An 18,071-nucleotide genomic window follows, 5' to 3' on the forward strand; every position below is an offset into this window, starting at 1 on the left:
TAAACTATAAGGCAATCAGCAGGTATTTATGAAGTGCCCACTCAAACTGAAATCTCTGCTGTTGTAAGAAAAACCAGACATTTTAACATATGATTGAATTTCCCTCTTCCAAGCTTTTTTTTTTTTTTTTTGAAGAAGGAGCTGGAGGGGCAGAGGAAGAGAGAGGGAGAGAATCTTAAGCAGACTCCAGGCCCAGTGAAGAGCCCCACATGGGGCTCAATCTCAAAACCCTGAGATCATGACCTGAGCCAAAATCAAGAGTTCAACCGAGCCACCCAGGCACCCCTTCCTCTTCCAAGCTTTCTAAAAAGATAGTAATGTTGGTTGTTTAAAGATCACAACCATCCATGGTCATCCTTCAGGATATACTGAACATTATTTTGAGGTTCAACATTATTAAAAAGCAGAAAAGCTTTTTACTTTGCACCTTGAAATAGCCTTTCCTTGAATAGTGGGTTCATGAATATAGGAAAATGTTTTCAGTAGAGAATTATATACATTCACAGTTTGTATTTTTATGGGTCATAAACACCGAGGTGTGCAAATACCTCTTTTAACACTAAATTGGGTGCAAGTGTACACTTTTAACCATGAATGTTAATAAATGTCTTGGGAAAAGTATTTGATGGAGTTCTCATATAAAACAAAAAAAATTCTTGTCATCTTAAAAATGTACTTATTCCATAATGTAGCTGTACTGAGGGTCTGCAACTTACTAGGATGGGCTATGTTCAAGCATTGCATATGCCACCTGAACTGTCACTGTGTGCCCTAATTTATACACATTTAACATTTCAATAATATGTGCCATGGCATAACCAAGTTCTCAGGGTGTCAAAAGCGATTATTCTAGAACTGAATGTAAGCTTAGGAGTACAGATAGCAAATGGCCAGATGGTCCTGCAGCAATCTGCTGAAGGCCATTTAAAACCAATCCATGTGCAGTAGATGTGTTCCAGCAGAGAATTATAGACAATAAACCAAGAGATACTAAAGTCTTACTATGATATTATCTTTGCCTGAAATAACATTTTGATTTTATAGAACTGGAGTTAAAACAAATCTTATTCTTTACTCCCTGTAGCAAATAAATGAGCAAAATCAACTCTGCTGGCTCACAGGTTTATGGCCCACAGTAGATGTTCAATACGTACTTGCTGAATGAATGACTGCCTTGGTACAAGGAAGTGGCAAGGGTTATGCATACACAATTTTATGCTTTTCTGGGTCCTGACTGTTTTTGTATACTGATGTGTGGTTTGGGTGTTTGAGTATGTTTTATTTAGGTGGTTTGCATATGTGAAGCAGAAAGAGGTAAGGTTGGTTGAAGGGTAATTATTTCTTGATGGAAGAATATAAAAAGTATAAACAGATCAGCTATTGCTTAAGCAAACTCAGCTCTTCATTCCTGATCTACAATGCAAATAGTATACAAAATAAGGTTTCATTAAAGAGTGACTGTCACATCAACAGGAAAGAGAACGAAGACCTGCTATGCAGTATTATTAGATATATTGAATTTGTTGTCACCAAGATCAACAAAATACTGCTTCGAAGGACTACACACTGTGACATAGAAATGGCTTTGCAATACAGAGCACTCCTCTGATACAATTTTTTTTCATATTATCATTTCTAGAAGAAATGAATATCAATTTATTCATGGCTTGGGTCACTATTAAAAAAGTAATAAACTAATGAGAAAGTATCTATGATAACTAAAGATCCATTTTGGAAAAAAAAAATTAGAAACTTTTTATCACGTGATATGTTCACAACACAAAATAACTCTACATCATACGGTGTTAAAATGGCACTTTTCCTATTACCTCGGCATTTCAGCTGAGGTTCTCACCCTGAGGACTGACCCACAATTTCCCAAAGGAAGTGTGAGACATACTTCTGCAGGACTTGCTAAAGGTAGAAATATTGGCCCCATGATTCTTACTCATCATTCTCTAATAGCCTCAGTATGAGGAGGAAACTCACTGGTGTAGATGGGCTCCAGGAGAACCTCTTGTAGAGATTTGGGATGTTTGCCAGAAAGGGAGGCTGGCATCTCTTTCCTCAAACTGGATGACTTCCAAGCTGCTGAGACTCGAAATCCTGCCTCCTCCTCCTGCTCCTAGAACAGAACTCAGAAGTGTTCTTGGGAGAACCTACTGCATGCCCTCCTAAAATACAGGGCATAGATCTTGATGATAGCCCAGGATTCTGAAGGCAGGAGGCTGACTGAAGTTGTCCACTGGCAGGGCAAGGAGAAAGGGCAGATGAAGAAAGGAAGAAGCTCCATTTTTACCATTTGAAAGGGAAAGGATACTTGATTCCCTCCCATCCCCATCCACGTTCCTAGTGAAGGGGAGTTATGCATGCACCATAGTGAAATGACTATGCTCAAGGTTGACTTCAGGGCAAGGGACACACGCTTGTGTCAGGATCTGAGAGAAGGAAGTGATAAGAGGTCACCCAGAGAGGGTTTCATCCACGCTAGGGAATACCTCTCTGTGCGAGGTCTTCCTGGGAATGTCTCGAAAGAACATACTTTCACACAAAAGAGCTGGCATTTGCCTATTGCTGACAGAAGGCATCTGACACCCATGAGAGAGGCCCTCCAACACTACCAGCTATGTAACAACAAGCCCTCCTCTCTTTTCCTCCAGTCCTTCCTCTTAGTCCACAGCCTCCTGCAGGAGCTTGAAGGGGAGGACAGGAGGCAAGAAAGGAGTTGCATGTAACTGGTTTTTGAACAGACTGCACTCGATGGATATAGTAAGGGACTAGGTTTATTTTCCCCCTTTGCCACTGCCTTCAGACACATCTCAGATCTCCTTTCTCTTCCTGTTGGTGACACCTTTGGCAGACACCTTGGCTTTCTGGCTTGTGATTACTTTCTTCTGGTACTGTTAACATTTCTTTTTTTTTTTTCTCCCTCCTGTGTTATAATCTGGGAATAGGAAAGGCCTTTTAAAACATGACACTAAGGTAGAAACTGCAAAGTAAAGAACAGGTTGGTCTGTGTAAAAATAAAATGTTTTAACATATCGAAAGCTTCATAAATAACAACTGAAGGGTAACGTGCAAAAGTGAAAAAGAATTTGAAATGCATACAGCAGATGAAGAGTTCATCAGTTAACTCTTAGCAATCAATGGGGCTAGCTGGCAGGCAATCCCAGGTTCCATGAAGTCTGCTATTATTGGGACCTGGAAGTTGTGTGATTCAGGCGATCCATTTCACATCTCCGAGCTTCAGTGTTCTCAGCTCCGAAGGGGGGTCAAAACCATTACCTACACCAGTGGGTTGTGGGGAGAATTAAATAAACTAATTTGTGTACAGCACTTAGCACAGTGTTCAGCAAAGAGTATGCACTCAAATAAACATCAGTTTTATACCTTCATCACCAGCATTAAATCTTCAAGTGGCTAGTTATGGGTAGTAAAAATCAAGTTATAAGCATTCTTCCTCTTTATTTTTGTCTGTATTGCCACAGTTTTCCACAATGAGCATGTGTTACTTCGGTGGGGAAAATACACAAACTATTTCAATTAAAAAAATAAGAATAAAGGCATGTGTGAGCCTCTGCCAACTTTACAAAGTAGAGAAAGGCAGCCGCATGTTTCTCACTTGGGCTAGAGTTGGTCATCCTATTTATTTTGTTACAAAGAATGTCCCTGAATTACTGAATAGGGAAAACGATTTTCTTCCAACATAGGCAAGAACCATCTGGTCATTCATTGATAGAAATAAATATCTGCACACGAATTATGTTTCCACTGATCAGTATATATACACACAAGACATGCGAAAGGCATAATAAAAGCTTTAGAAAACATTCACAGGAAGAGAATCAAACATTTCATATCACAGCTTTGTGCCATGTTGTCACATCAGGTTTGACTTGTTTATCGTATCACTTCATTTACTCTAATGAAAAATCACTCTTAGGACTCAGTTTCCTTTACTGGCATCGCCACTCATTCTGGGCATCATTTTATGAAAATAAGGCAAGTGGAAAGATACTGATGTCATTGTCAGATGAAGCAAAACCACATGAGAGGCCCTGGCTCTGGTGCTCATTTAAGTTAGATCGAAGTAAGAGGGAAGAAGTTCTGGGATGTATGTGTCACAGTTTTTGAAATGGCTGCCCTCCACAAACAAGCCCAATTTACAAGAGAAGAACATATAAGGTAGAGGGGGGTTTCAATTTTTAAACTATGTTACTAAGTACACATTTGCTTCTAAACTTTAAAGCAATGCTGAATCGCATTTGGATAGAGTTATAGCATTGCTTTAAACACACACGCACATACACCATGGAGGTAATCCAGTTACTCCTGCAGCGCAGATGTGCACAAGAATGCTCTAAGTGATTAAGATAGGGCTTTAAAGTCAGTTAATTAGAAACATCTCCCTTTGTATGATCAACACTGATACTAGCTTTGAGTTCTGATTGGCTAAATGTAAATTTAAATTTTAAGATGCACGAAACACTCTTTGGACCTGCTCTTGTGTTGAACTGTCTTAGAGAAAGGGCCTTCAGTATCCAAAGCTCTCTGGTCAGAATTAACATTTTAAAAAAACAGAATTCTGCTCATCTGATATTATTAAACCGAGCTTCTCATAAATAACATGTATCTTTTCTTGGAAGGAAAGATGACAAAAGTCGTAAGTGTAACATTTTAAAACCTATCTTGATAGGAAGAAATCAGTCATTTTAACAAAAACCACACTGCTCTTCGCTGATTATTGGCATGATCCTTTTGAAAAAGGCCAGAGGACCATGGAGAGGGTAAAATATAATAATTTACAGGAAACTGTTCAGCATAGTGCTTGGCACTAGCAGTTGCTTAATAAAGTTTCAGTTTTACAGAAAGGAAGGTGATTGCTAGAGAAAGTGAGCCTAAACAGTTATAATAAGCATGCACTTATTTTTAAATTCAAGTTTTATTTTCACAAGATTTAATAAATATCAAACTCCCAATCTACACATTATATGGGGAAAAATATTTCTGTCATTGGAGATTTTAGAGGTACAGTCACATGAAGCTCTCAAAGGTCAAATGAGGCTGCTTCCCATTGGCCTCACACTCCTTGACGCAAAGCCACATTCACAGAGAACACAAGGTCACTCCCAGTCTCCTGGGATCATGTTGACAAGTCCATTCATTCACAGATTAGCAAAACAATCCAACTTCCCTGGTTTATTAAAGAATGGATCAGTTTAGGTCATCTTCTAACAAATATATGTTACTCTTCTACCGGAAAACAATATGGATGCACTCCTTGAAAGAGACGGACTTGATCACTTCTGTCTGCTAGGATTAAAGAAGCTGTTGGTGTTTATGGCAAAGACATTTACGTGCAAAACCTTCCATCTTGTTTTATTTGTATTTTGTTCACAACTCCAGAGAGATTGATAACAATGCCAATTAAATTTTGCTCTCAGTGAAGTGTCACATATGTCCTAGAAACAGGAATGGGAAGGAAGGTAGGGTATGTGAGTAAAAAATCTTCATTAGAAGGGGGAGTGTTGCAAGGCACCTTTAGAAGCAAATTGCCTTGGACCCAAATTTATTATCACCTAACAGGTAAGTAGCCCTGGGTCAACAAGATAACCTAGTTGAGCCATTGATTTCTCACTTATTAAATGGGAACAACTTCTTAGAATTATTTTAAGAATTAGTTGAAACGGTATATATATGACTGATGCAGAGCAGAGACGATATACATCAGTAAATCCATTTCATACCAAGGCCACTTTAGAAAGAAAACATACTTGCTTAGACTAGATAAGCTGGTGCCATAATTGGACAGAGACTCCTAGAAAAGTTCCAGAACTAGTTGATGAATTCAGAAAATTTTTAATATTTATTCTTATTTCTGCTCTAAATAGCTACCATTGAATCCATCGCCTTGCACTGGTGGCTATCAGTGGTATTACTGGTCTAAAAACTTCCCAGATACCAGAGTAGTGAGGATGGAAAACTATGATGATAACAACAACCCGCCATCCCTTGTCGTATCTTCTCTTCTTCTCATTATTTTTGATTGGTGATGCTGTATAAGGCACCTAAAGAAAACTATGAATATATAGGAAAAAAGCTGTTGGAGAAAGCTGTTTCAAGCTGGATGTGAAGTGCAGATATATGAGGATGGGCCAATAAAAAACATGGTAGCAAAGCTCAGAGAGAGGAAGGTCATGGATAGGAAAGAATCTCATACCTAGACAGCAATATCAAAATCTCCATTCTTAAGAATATTTTCCCCTCTTCAACTTCTTAGTCAAAACACTATCTAGTAATAGCTTTTACTCAAGTCCTGAATAGTTTTCAACAGGTAGTCAGACATTAGATGCCTATCGTGTTACCACCCATGTTTAACTAAAGGGTATTCTTGCCATAGGTCATAGAAAGTAAAAGAAAGTTGTTAGAAACATTGCCTCTTTTGGCACAATTTGTTTTGATTCTTTTCATTGTTCCTTAACTGCATATGATCACAGAGGTAAACTGCAAAAGCAACTCAGTGTTACTGTGGGATAACATTATGATTTTATTGAAGAATGTTCTCTGTAAAAATAGCAATGCATTCGTTAGCTTTTCAAAACCAGTTAGAATTATGGGAATGAATTAGTTGAAAAAGCTGTCTACAGTAGACTTTGCACTATGTTCTTGGAAATAGATATTACCTTTCACAACAATAAAATCTACCCACGATGCCTTTTTTTCAAGAACTTTGGCATGCTAGAAAAACTTCATAGGACAGTTTTCTTTAAGTTTAAATCACAGGATAGAGTCTGAATAATATTCAAGACATAAATCATGTGTCACACATCTCCAAATCACCAATTATTAACCTGGAGACCCTGAATAGTCTTCAGGGAGTCCTTGAACCCCTTGTAATTACATGGAAAGTTGTGTGTGTGTGTGTGTGTGTGTGTGTGTGTGTGTGTGTGGTATATACTTGCATTTTTCTAAAGACTAGAGTCCATTAAGTTCATCTAACTTCTAAAGGGATTTATAACACCCTTCTAGGGTTGAGAATTTCTTCATTCCTAAATATATTTTATATGACTGCTCTCTGTTAGGCGCTATGCTAAGCATGGGAGCACACTGAAGATGTGGTGCTTGACCTCTACATTTTGAATCTAGCAATTGTCGTGAATAGGGAGGTGGGGTGGAATCATCAATCTTACCAACTGGCTAACTACCTTTCTCCCCCAATTCAACCCCACCCCATCTAATCTTCTTCTCCAGATCTCACACTCTCCTTGGGACAAATTCTCCTTCATATAATCCATACTGAATTCCACCACACCTTCACTGATGTTGTTCAATCGAAATGAGATGCCCGCTCTACTCTTATTTTGAAAGGTTCAGTTCAAGATCTATCTTACCCACGATGCTTTCACTGAGACTCCAGAATGTTGATGACTTCATATGCTCTGCTGCTTTTACATAACTTCATTCTCCCTTCTGAACTAAAAGTAAGCTCTAGAAGGTAGGAATCACACCTTACAGACAATATTTTTGTTTGTGTTCCTGCCTTGGTTGAGTCTACTCTAAATGCTCATTTGTTTCCTGCTAGAGAAGAAGAAGACTTTAGTACATCTCTCTGATCTAGATGATAACAGAAGTATAAGAAGATCTTAGAAGGGAATCTGAAAGAAAAAGATGTTAAGAAAGGAGAGGAAAATAAATGACAAGAGAAGAGTCAGCAAAAGAATACATGCCAAGAGAGACAGGAAGAAAAGCGTGCACTTGGAAGTACACCAAAGGTGCTAGGCTCTCCATGGAGGGTGATTGCAGATACACCACAAAGCTCTAGGAGTATTCTCAGACCTTAGGAGGTAGGCACAGTGCTGTTACTAATTGCAGGCAGAAGAGAATCCTCATGGAACTTGTTCATGCCTGTGAACAGAGCTGTAGCCAAGCTAAGTAAGAGGCACGTTGTCTTCCTACAGCATGAATCTTAGTAGGAGATGGAGCCTGCCAAGATTCATAAAATGTACCCACTTCTGTTCATTCCAGTGGGAAAGAATGCACTGCCAGACAAAGTTCATAATGCTGTGAGTCTTAATGAGGATGCAAATCAGAAGTTTTAAAACACTTGGGGAGTTTTAAAAAATACTAATGATGTCCAGGACCCACCCAACAACTTTGATTCAATTGATTTGGGATAGCCTCTGGGCACTGGTATTTGTTTATACCAGGTGATTCTGGAGAACTACTGTCATTGCCATCTAGGAAGAGAATTCAAGGACCTGGGGAGGAGGGTGTAGTTGCAGGGGTGGGGGGCAGGTACCGATGAGTGGTGTTTATCTCTTTTTTAAAAGGAAGGTTATAACCGTAGAAGCAAAATTAGGATACAGGGAGCAAACACGTGGCTACACGGACAGTGCTAAGAGTTGGTTTTATAAACTACAACAAAGGAAAAAATACATTAGAAAAGTGTTTTTCATGAAGCTAGGAAAGAATATCTTTAATTTGCCAATATCATCAAGAAGCCTCTAAGCTAAATTTTGGAAGGGGGAGAGGGAGAAATCCTCAGACACAATCATAAAACCTGAAACCATGGGGGATAAAACAAAGGAGCAAGTGGTAAAAATGCCCAGAAAATTCCAGGGAAAACAAAGGGACACCAATGAGGATGAAAATTTTGAGACTAAGAGGTCTGTATACCAACACACAAGGTTCAACAAGATTGATTTAACTCGGAATTTTTATGCAAGAAGGTATGCTCTTAAAGGTATGATTCACTTCTAAAATACCGCAAGGGAAAAAGGCTTTGAAGGGAGGCAGATACTAAGAATGTAAGCGTTGACTCCCTGCTACCCAGGAAGGCCATGCAGGTGGTGAGCAATGCTTTTGCTTTCCTGTCTCTGTGCCCATTCCACTTCTCATGGGATGCAAGGCTCCCCGCCCTGGCCATGGCCACAGTCAGGGTCCAGCCTGAAGCCTAAGCCAAGGTGGATGTGTTCGTGAAGACCTGTGTACCAAGACAGAGAACCTGCTGGGGAGCTACTTCCCCAAGAAGATTTCTGAGTTGGATGCATTTTTTTTTTTTTTTTTTTTTGAGAGAGAAGGGGCAGGGGGAGGATGAAGGGGAGGGGCAGAAGGAGAGGAAGAGAGAGAGAATCTCAAGCTCCATATGGAGCCTGACATGGGGTTGGATCTCACGACCCTGAGATCATGACCTGGGCCAAAATCAAGAACCAGACACTTAACTGGCTGAGCCACCCAGGTGACCCTGAGTTGGATGCATTTTTAAAGGAGCCAGCTCTCAATGAAGCCAACCTGAGCGATCTGAAGGCCCAGCTGGACATCCCAATGCCTCATCAAGTCTAGGAGAAAGAGAAGGAGGAGTGGAAAAAACAGCAGAATAAAGAAAACAAAGATGAAAAGGAAAAAGGGGAAGATGAAGACAAAGGCCCTCCCTGTGGCCTAGTGAACTGCAATGAGAAGACCGTGGTCCTCCTTCAGTGTCTAAAGCCTGAGATCCAGAATGTCACTGAGCAGCTCAACCTGGTCACCACCTGGTTGCAGCTGCAGATACCTAAGATCAAGGATGGGAACAATCTTGGAGTGGCCGTCCAGGAGAAGGTGTTCAAACTAATGACAACCTTCACACCAAGCTGGAAGGCTTCCACACTCAAACCTCTAAGTATTTCTCCAAGGCAGCCAAGCAGCCCCATGTGGGTGACTCCTGGCAGCTGGTGCACAAGCTCTGGACAAGGCAGAGTGCAGGACATCCGGTGGATGGTCCTGGAGATCTGCAATGCTGTGTTATTTGACTTCATCCTGAAGAGCTTTGAGAAGCTCAAGCCCAAGGGAGAAACAAAAGGAACGATCTATTGAGAATCTCCTCTCATTCTGCAATGGGTCCAGCAGAGACCATCATATCTTTTACACAGGACTCCAGAATTTCCTCTGCCTTCAGCCTGTTGAGGTTTTTCCCTCCCCTGGCCTCTGAGGCACAATAAATAGTCATACCATTGCTCTTAAGAAAAAACGAAAAAAAAGAAAGAATGCAAGTGTTGAAATATTAGGATTCTGCGTTCAAATCCTGGGCTTATCACTTATGATGGTGTAGCCGTGGGCAAGCAAGTGACTTTACTTCCCCAAACCTCGGTGTCCTCATAGGTAAAATGGAGAGGATGATATCTACATTATAAGAATTACTGTTAGTATATTTTGTATCAAATAAAGTCATAGATATTAATAACCCAGTACAGAATGTGGCACACAGTAACCACTGAATAAACACTAGGTTTTTAATATTAGCGCTATTATTAAGAATAAACCCTGGCCAAAAGGAAAAAATTCATCCAAAAGAAAAAGATTTGCTCCAAGTGGAGAGCCATGCACATTACAAAGATTGTAATATCTGTCTTGTAGCTTATAAACCAAAGGGTGAAGGCACTTTGGAGAAAAGAGAAAAAATGGTGGTGATATATATCTATATACATATTTCTTCTTGGAAGTGCACTCCAGACTACCAGGCCAGGTAGAGGACATGGTTTGGTAACAGAAACTACAAAACAGGCACAGAAGTAACATAAAGCCGTGGTGGGGGCCTTCAGCCATGAGGACACCATCTGGAAGGCTTGCTTGGCAAAAACACAACATTGGATAAATTCTTGACTCACTCTGCTAAGAGTTTAAGCTCTAAAAAGGCAGATGAAGCAAGTAGGGAAACTACTTTTCTGGACTTAAATCAGACAATTAGAGATGGAGGGGTGAGTAGGGGATGTGGAAATGATCAGGAAGATGAAAGAGAGCGGCCACTTAGCATCATGAAACTCTTAGCAACAGAGGAAAAATATGGAGAGTAAATAGAATTTGGTATATGGTTAGGTTGGAGAAATATTTCACAAATCTGCGAACAGATAGGTATTATCCTGTGGAAACAACGGTGTGGGCAGTGGGGGCTGAGTGCAGACACGTGCATGCAGAACAAAGTTGGGAAGAGTAGGTCCTTAGATACCTGGGGTTCTTACTCAGTCAGGGAGTGGAGTCTGCTTGTCTTCTGCTGCGTGTTCTCTGTTCAAGAGGGTAGCATTGGGGAGAGTGGATATACTGAGGAAATCTCATTTTGGATCTTTCTAAGGTAAACTGTATGAACAATGCGAGCTGTCCCCTTGGATACAAGGACCATTAAGATACCCGCCAATGAAAAATTCTAGGATTATGTTTTTAATCTCTCGCTAAGTTAGAACAGAGGCCTGGACATAGCAATTCGAGTCCGGCTTCCAGGCTTTAGACGACCGTGCCCCAGCAAGGCTAGGAGTTTTATCCACATGCACACACACCACTGCCCAGCCCCCTCCCACTGTGTTATGGTTTGACTGACTCGTGTGTGAGCCTCTAAGCTCCAGGGATGATTCTACCCTGCTCACTCCTGTAGTGTGGCCCCTGGCACTGAAACAGTTAACCATTTGTTTTCAGTTGCTGTTCAGAGACTAGTTAGTGGACTAGTTAGTGGTCTGTGTCTTAGGCCATCCTTTTTTAGTTAAGGTTGCAAGACAATGAGAGATGCTGGTTGCTGGATGCCACACTCGGTTTTGGATCCCATCTCCAGTCCATTTCCTCAGGAAATTCTCCTTGAAAATGGAAACATATCCTATTAGTTTAACTGTGGTTGCTGAGGATCCTCATTCCACCCTACCAAAAGTGCCACGCTTCATTTTTAAGTGGAGTTCACTTAAACTCAGTGTTGTTCTCTGGGTTCCTCTTTGTCCTTTAAATTACCTGGTGCCCGAGCCTCTGTTTTGTTTTGTTCTGTTTCATTTTTGTTTGAAGGGGAGGGGGCTGGAAATGACCACTTCAGTGACGGCCTGAAACAGATTCCCTTTTCTTGAGGTTGGTCTCTCAAGTACTTTCCCAACGTTCACTGACAAGGAAATTTATTCATTCTGATGTATAGCTTAGCCGTAGCCTCTAGTCATCTGTAATAATAGATAGCACTACAACCCTCAATAGAAATGGTTTTTAAGCTCCACTATAACAAAAATATTCTGTACTTCTTGAAAGCACACATGAAATAACTTTCATTTCCTTATTCAACAGATTATATACCTTAAAAGAACATTACATTTTAATCACTGTTACAATTTAAATTTATAAAAAAGCTATGGTTATTTTATAATAAGAAACAATCACCAGTGAGTATCTATATGTCAAATGCAAAGAACATAATGGTTATCAATTCACAAGGGAACTTAATTTAAGTTAACATTTGACAGATGTTTAGAACCTTTGAGGCACGTATCTGTCAAGTTTCAAAGAGGCCAATAATAATGGTGTAAGAAAAGTTTAAACATTTTCTTCATCACAACAGTTTTGAGAGAAGTATCAGCTTATAATCTGGTTAGAAATATTCCTCAAAAAAAAATAAAATATCAGATCAATTTAATCAGAGAATATTTACTCTGAAAATTCAGATCCTTTTCCATCCATTCCAGAAAGTTTAATGTAGGTTTGCTAAATGAAGCTGCAAAGAAATGGGCATTTGAAAGCAAAGGGGACTCCCTAAATCACCTGGCCCTTCTTTATTTTGCTGCATCTTTGTATTAAACTAATACCAGGATACCAGGGCATGTAATTTCCTGGTTAGTGGAAATCCCTCTAATCAGAATATTTAGAATTGCTGTCTCCTTTAACTGGACTCCTTTTGTATTGTATACAACGCAGAGGGAAATGCTATCATAACACTTCAATAGTTAAGTGACTTTATGAGAAAAATAGTTCCAAATGTTTCCTAAAACCCTCCAAACCGCACCAAAGAACATTATCGTAATATTATGTTTCCCCATTGCCTCCATTATTTAAACTTGCCTCTCCTGAAATGATACTTGGATGAGAAACTTAGGTTTATGTAATGTATAAATTGTTTCAAAAGGAAAAGCCTTGGCTGCATAATTATTATATATGTAGACATGCCAGATAATTTAATGTTTCCAATAGTTTTTCTTTATTAATTGACAAAAGAGTATACTTAACGCTTTTGGTTACTAGAGCTTTTGGGAGAACTTATTTTTTGTGTCTCTAACCTAAGTTATCCAAATAGGCACTGTATAATTCTCTTAAATTCAGTCCTGAACACAAACAAAAACATCATAAATAATTATATATTTCATCTAAAAGCTAGATTTTGGCATAGTACGTATAACTCGCATACACTGTATATCATGTATCAAAGTAGCATAACAACACATTTCAGGAAGTCCGGCATCCAAAAGCACCTTAATGGCAAGTTAACCTCAGATTCGGTTATGATGCTCCCTCTGCAACTGTAAGCTGCCCATTTGAAGCACTTTTGCAACAGGCTTTCTGGGGGCTAATTACAAGTACGTATATTGTTCAAAAAAATAGCCTCGAAGGAGAAACAGCTCAAATGCTCATCAATAAATAAATGAATAAATAAATGGTAGCACAGACATACCATGAAATATTATTCAGCCATAAAAAGGAATGAAGTACTGATATACGATGGCAGATGGATGAACTCTGAAAACATTATGCTAACGGAAAGTAGCCAGACACAAAAGTCATATGTGGTTTGATTTCATCTGTTGGAAGAGATCAATTCATAGAGATGGAACACAGACTGGTGGTTGCCAGGGCTGGGGCAAGGGAAGTAGGGGGAGAATGAGCTAACCGGCAAAGGGGTTTTTCTTTGGTGATGGAAATGTTCCAGAACTAGACAGAAGTGGTGGTGGCACATTTGGGAATGGCCTAACTGCCAATGCGCAGTTATTGATATTTTATATCAATTTCATCCCAACATGTTCTTGCAAAAAATCGAGTAGAAAATATTTATGGTCTACCCTTCAGGGCCAACTGGAACATGAACGACACGGGCACTCTCTGTGCGCAGGTGTCCCCTCACCCTTCACTCAAGGCTGACTTGTCTCCAGGTCTAGGAGGGGGTGTGCACCCAAAGCAGAGAGATCTGGGGGTGACAGCACACATGTCACACCAGCCCGAAGAAGATGCTCAGGGCTGTGGGTGCAGGGACAGAAAACGAACAAATGCCCAGGGCCTCTCCCTTCTGTTTTAAACTTTGAAGAACAATCCTTCTGAAATTTTACATACAATATTCCACAGACACATGTTTCAGATAACCATCTCAGAATGTAATCTAACACTCATCAATGACTAAAGAAAACAATTTTCTACTTTATTATCAAACCTTTTTAGACATATGTAATGCATTCGGGCAAAAAGAGAAAAAGATTCCGGAATTTTGGCAATTTGATAAATTGGATATAGAAATCTCCTTAGAACAACTCAATGGTTCAATTCTCATTAAAAGCCTTTCTGTAACACAATGCTTCAATTGCTAGACGATTTTGTAAGAAAAATATGCCACTGCTTCCATTTCCTAAAGAGTATGGACTTGAAATTAGAAGCACTTGGCTCAAATCTCAACTCTGCCACTCACTGTGTGACCTTCGTAAAAAAAAAAAAAAAAAATTGGTCTCTCTGAGCCTCAGTTTCTTTAATACGAGAATGTAGATGATGCCTTCACTTTTGTGAGTTCAATTATAATGGCTAGACTTGACACATGGCAAGTGCTCAAGAAATATATTTTCGTAACTTTACCTGCTTCTTTCCCCAATAAAAAATATTTATTCATAATCATTCATTGTTGTGAACATCATATAAACTCTATAACCAAGAACGGTTATACTGTGATAGGAGTTTCTCCTCTATACTTCGAGACATTTCACAGCATTTGATAATACATATAAATTGAGGAGTGCTGAGGGAGACAGAGAATTAGAAAGCAAACAGTTTGGAAAATGTCCTTAAAAGATTTTGTGCATGGGTAAGTTCAGAGTCTAAGAGTTATTCCCCATAGTTATGGTGACATAGCTATGACACAGTTATGGTGACATAGAGGACGAGCAACATATCCCATCCCAGGGAGAAAGAAAGCCTGACAATCTGTAAGTAGGTATTAGTTCTACAAATGTTTTGCTTCTCCAATAGTTTAGAAACAAGAATGTAACTCTCTCTATACCCATAGAACATTTAAAAACATGAGATAAAGTGCTGTTTCCTTTTAAGCAATTTAGCCATTCTTGGGTACTTAGTAAGAAGCAACTTACAACCAATATTGTGTGCGATGGAACATTCAAAAATAATTCAGAGAATACTGTTCGTGCTCTCTGAGGAACTTATGGTGTGGGGGACAACAACAGCAATGAGACTTGAAAATTACAGACTTTCATAAAGGCTTGAAAAATTATTCCTATTTTTTCCTGTGGATTTACCACACAAACAGTTTTAACCTGATACTATATAGGAAATTTAACATGGATTCTATTTTATTTTTTAAGATTTTATTTATTCATTTGACAGAGAGAGAGATAGCTAGTGAGAGAGGGAACACAGGCAGGGGGAGTGGGAGAGGAAGAAGCAGGCTCATAGCGGAAGAGCCTGATTGTGGGGCTCGATCCCATAACGCTGGGATCACACCCTGAGCCAAAGGTAGACCCTTAACGACTGAGCCACCCAAGCGCCCCTAACATGGATTTTAAACCTCAATAGAAATGAAATATAAATTAAATTAAAAATAAGGAATGGTGTGTGGATTTTGTTTTATTATTATTTTTTTCAAGATTTTATTTATTTATTTGACAGAAATAGAGACAGCCAGTGAGAGAGGGAACACAGCAGGGGGAGTGGGAGAGGAAGAAGCAGGCTCGCAGCAGAGGAGCCTGATGTGGGGCTTGGTCCCAGAATGCCGGGATCACGCCCTGAGCCGAAGGCAGACGCTTAACGACTGAGCCCCCCAGGCACCCCAGATTTTGTTTTATTTTTAAAAAGAGTATGAAGGAGCCTAAGATGGAGGGAAAGAGACCATTTTTTGATAGTAAACACAACATGTAAAAGAATATTTGTTTTTACTTACTTAGTGTGAAAAACCATCCTTCTCCCTGGCATTAATGTAACTTTTGACTTTGGTCACTACACAATTAAAATTTTTATGAAACCACAGAATTGAGATTGGAGAGGAACCAGAGAAATCATTTAATTTCACTCTCTCATTTTTAAGGTGGGGAGCCAAAGGTCTAAAAAGCACCTTTTTCCAAAGTGTGTTCTAGAAAATACTAGTTCCTCAGGATTTTAGTAAATGCTCTATGAGTTAAAAAATCATCATCATCATCATCATCATTATCTGTGGTTAAATATTAAGTTTTGGAAATATTAAATTAAATAAAGGTTTGATTAAATAAGTTAGACAGATTTATTTATTTCAGGGGTTCTCAGACTTGAATACGAATGTGCTTTGTGACTATTTACAGGGAGATAAAGTGTGCAGAGCTGCCCCCTTCACCCCCCCCTCTTTTTTTAGAGAAAGGAGCACTTCATGGAACTACATGTATAAGAACACATTTTAGGGAACACTACTCTAAGAAAATTTAACTCAAAGATACAACTATGTGAGCTTTGACTCTGTCAAGGGATTAGAACCATGTCTTTGAGCTTCTGGGCTAGGGAGTCTTCTACTATCATCACTCTGATACCCCACCCTGAAAGAATATAAACAAGTCTGAGGTTGCCTCTGAATAAACATATTTGGCAAGCTGTATTCTGTGGTAAGTTCTTTATTTTGTTCAATAATGGAAAATACAAAGGCATTTTCTGAGAAATATTCACAAATCAAAGAAGCCATTTGCTTATAGACCTGGGGAGCAATGCTACCATGTCCTTGATATCATCCCATATAGCCACAATCTTGTTCCAACTTCTGCCTGGGTCACTCCTTACTTTTAAATGGAGGTTTACAGGGACCAGAAAGGCAAAGGAGCTGTAACATCCATTTCCAATACACTGATCAACACTGGCCTTGGCTTTCTTAAACTTCTTTCAATTGACATTTTTTTTTTTTTTAAGTTGACCCAGGAGGCTGAGTCTTAGAAACTTGTACTTTGGAAACCATTTGATGTAATGTCATTGAAGCTATTCATATGCTTCTGGAAAACTATGGATGACTTGCTGAGAACCTGGTCTGCTTTAAGAAATGTATGCCATTCAGAGTGATAAAAATAGGGGGTACCTATTCTCAATAGCTATAGCAAAGGCATACGCGAGAATACATCCCCTTTGGTTCCACAGACTTCTTTTTTTTCTTTAAATATTCCGCAAAAAAAGGGAATAAAAGTTGACTTTTGGAATACTTCTAAATTTTTCTTAAAGTTCAAAGCAGAAAATGCCCCGTATTCACTTTCAACTTTACATGTTTGTGTGTGCAAATGAGCATGCATATGTATATGGCAGCAATGATAACTGAACCACACTCAGGATACAACAAATCCTCATGACTCTTGTTTTAAAGAAACTGGGCCCTCATGATTGTTCTACTTTATTATCACTTGTTTCTGCATGAGTTAATTTGCACTTGATGTTGTTCATTTATTTCACTAGACTTATGCCACTTTCTAAAAGAAGAAGATAATAATTTTTTGGTTTTTTTTGTTTGCCCTCCTCTCATCTACTGTATACACTAAGAGCATCTATGCCAGGGGGCTTACATGTCACTAAGTCCCTAAAAGTTCATGGTCGTAAAGATAAGAGGATCTTGTAGTCAGGTGTCAGAAAATCCAATAACTGGAATGAAAGAAAAGAAACAGAAAGAAAGACGGGAGGTAGCAAAATAAGAGTTTATGAGGAAAGAAGCTTGAGTAGGTGAAAGTCTAGAATCCCAAGGGTGGAGGACTGACAAGGGAGACTTCAAAGAAAGGACTCAGTTATCAGATGCTGGGAAGAACTCAAACCCAAATACTGACACACCTGTCAATGGCTCAAAGCTCCTTAACCAACACAGAAAATGCAGGGCATGACTCTCAGACAGCGAGACCGATTTACCATTATTTTTCATTTTGCTAAAAGAAATAAACTGAAATGACTTTTCTCTTCCAAAATGTACTCCAATTAGGTTGATATCATTGGAAACATGTGAGTACGTTTTCAGTCTTTGGAGGTGGTCACATACTTTTTTCTTCCATTCAATCATTCATTCATTGACTATGCCAGATACTGTCACTGCCCTTGGGAATTTCACA

General features: G+C 39.2%; 1 protein-coding gene and 1 pseudogene across 13 annotated transcripts in view; one reads left to right on the forward strand and one right to left on the reverse strand.

Moving 5' to 3' along the window:
* The window catches only part of GTDC1 (glycosyltransferase like domain containing 1), a 374,816-nt gene that overhangs the window by 78,312 nt on the left and 278,433 nt on the right, over positions 1-18,071 (reverse strand). The gene's annotated exons all lie outside the window — the stretch shown is intronic.
* On the forward strand, positions 8,755-9,852 carry LOC105237995 (annotated as a pseudogene).

This window comes from Ailuropoda melanoleuca, chromosome 2, assembly GCF_002007445.2.
Source record: "Ailuropoda melanoleuca isolate Jingjing chromosome 2, ASM200744v2, whole genome shotgun sequence".
Taxonomy (NCBI): Eukaryota; Metazoa; Chordata; class Mammalia; order Carnivora; family Ursidae; genus Ailuropoda; species Ailuropoda melanoleuca.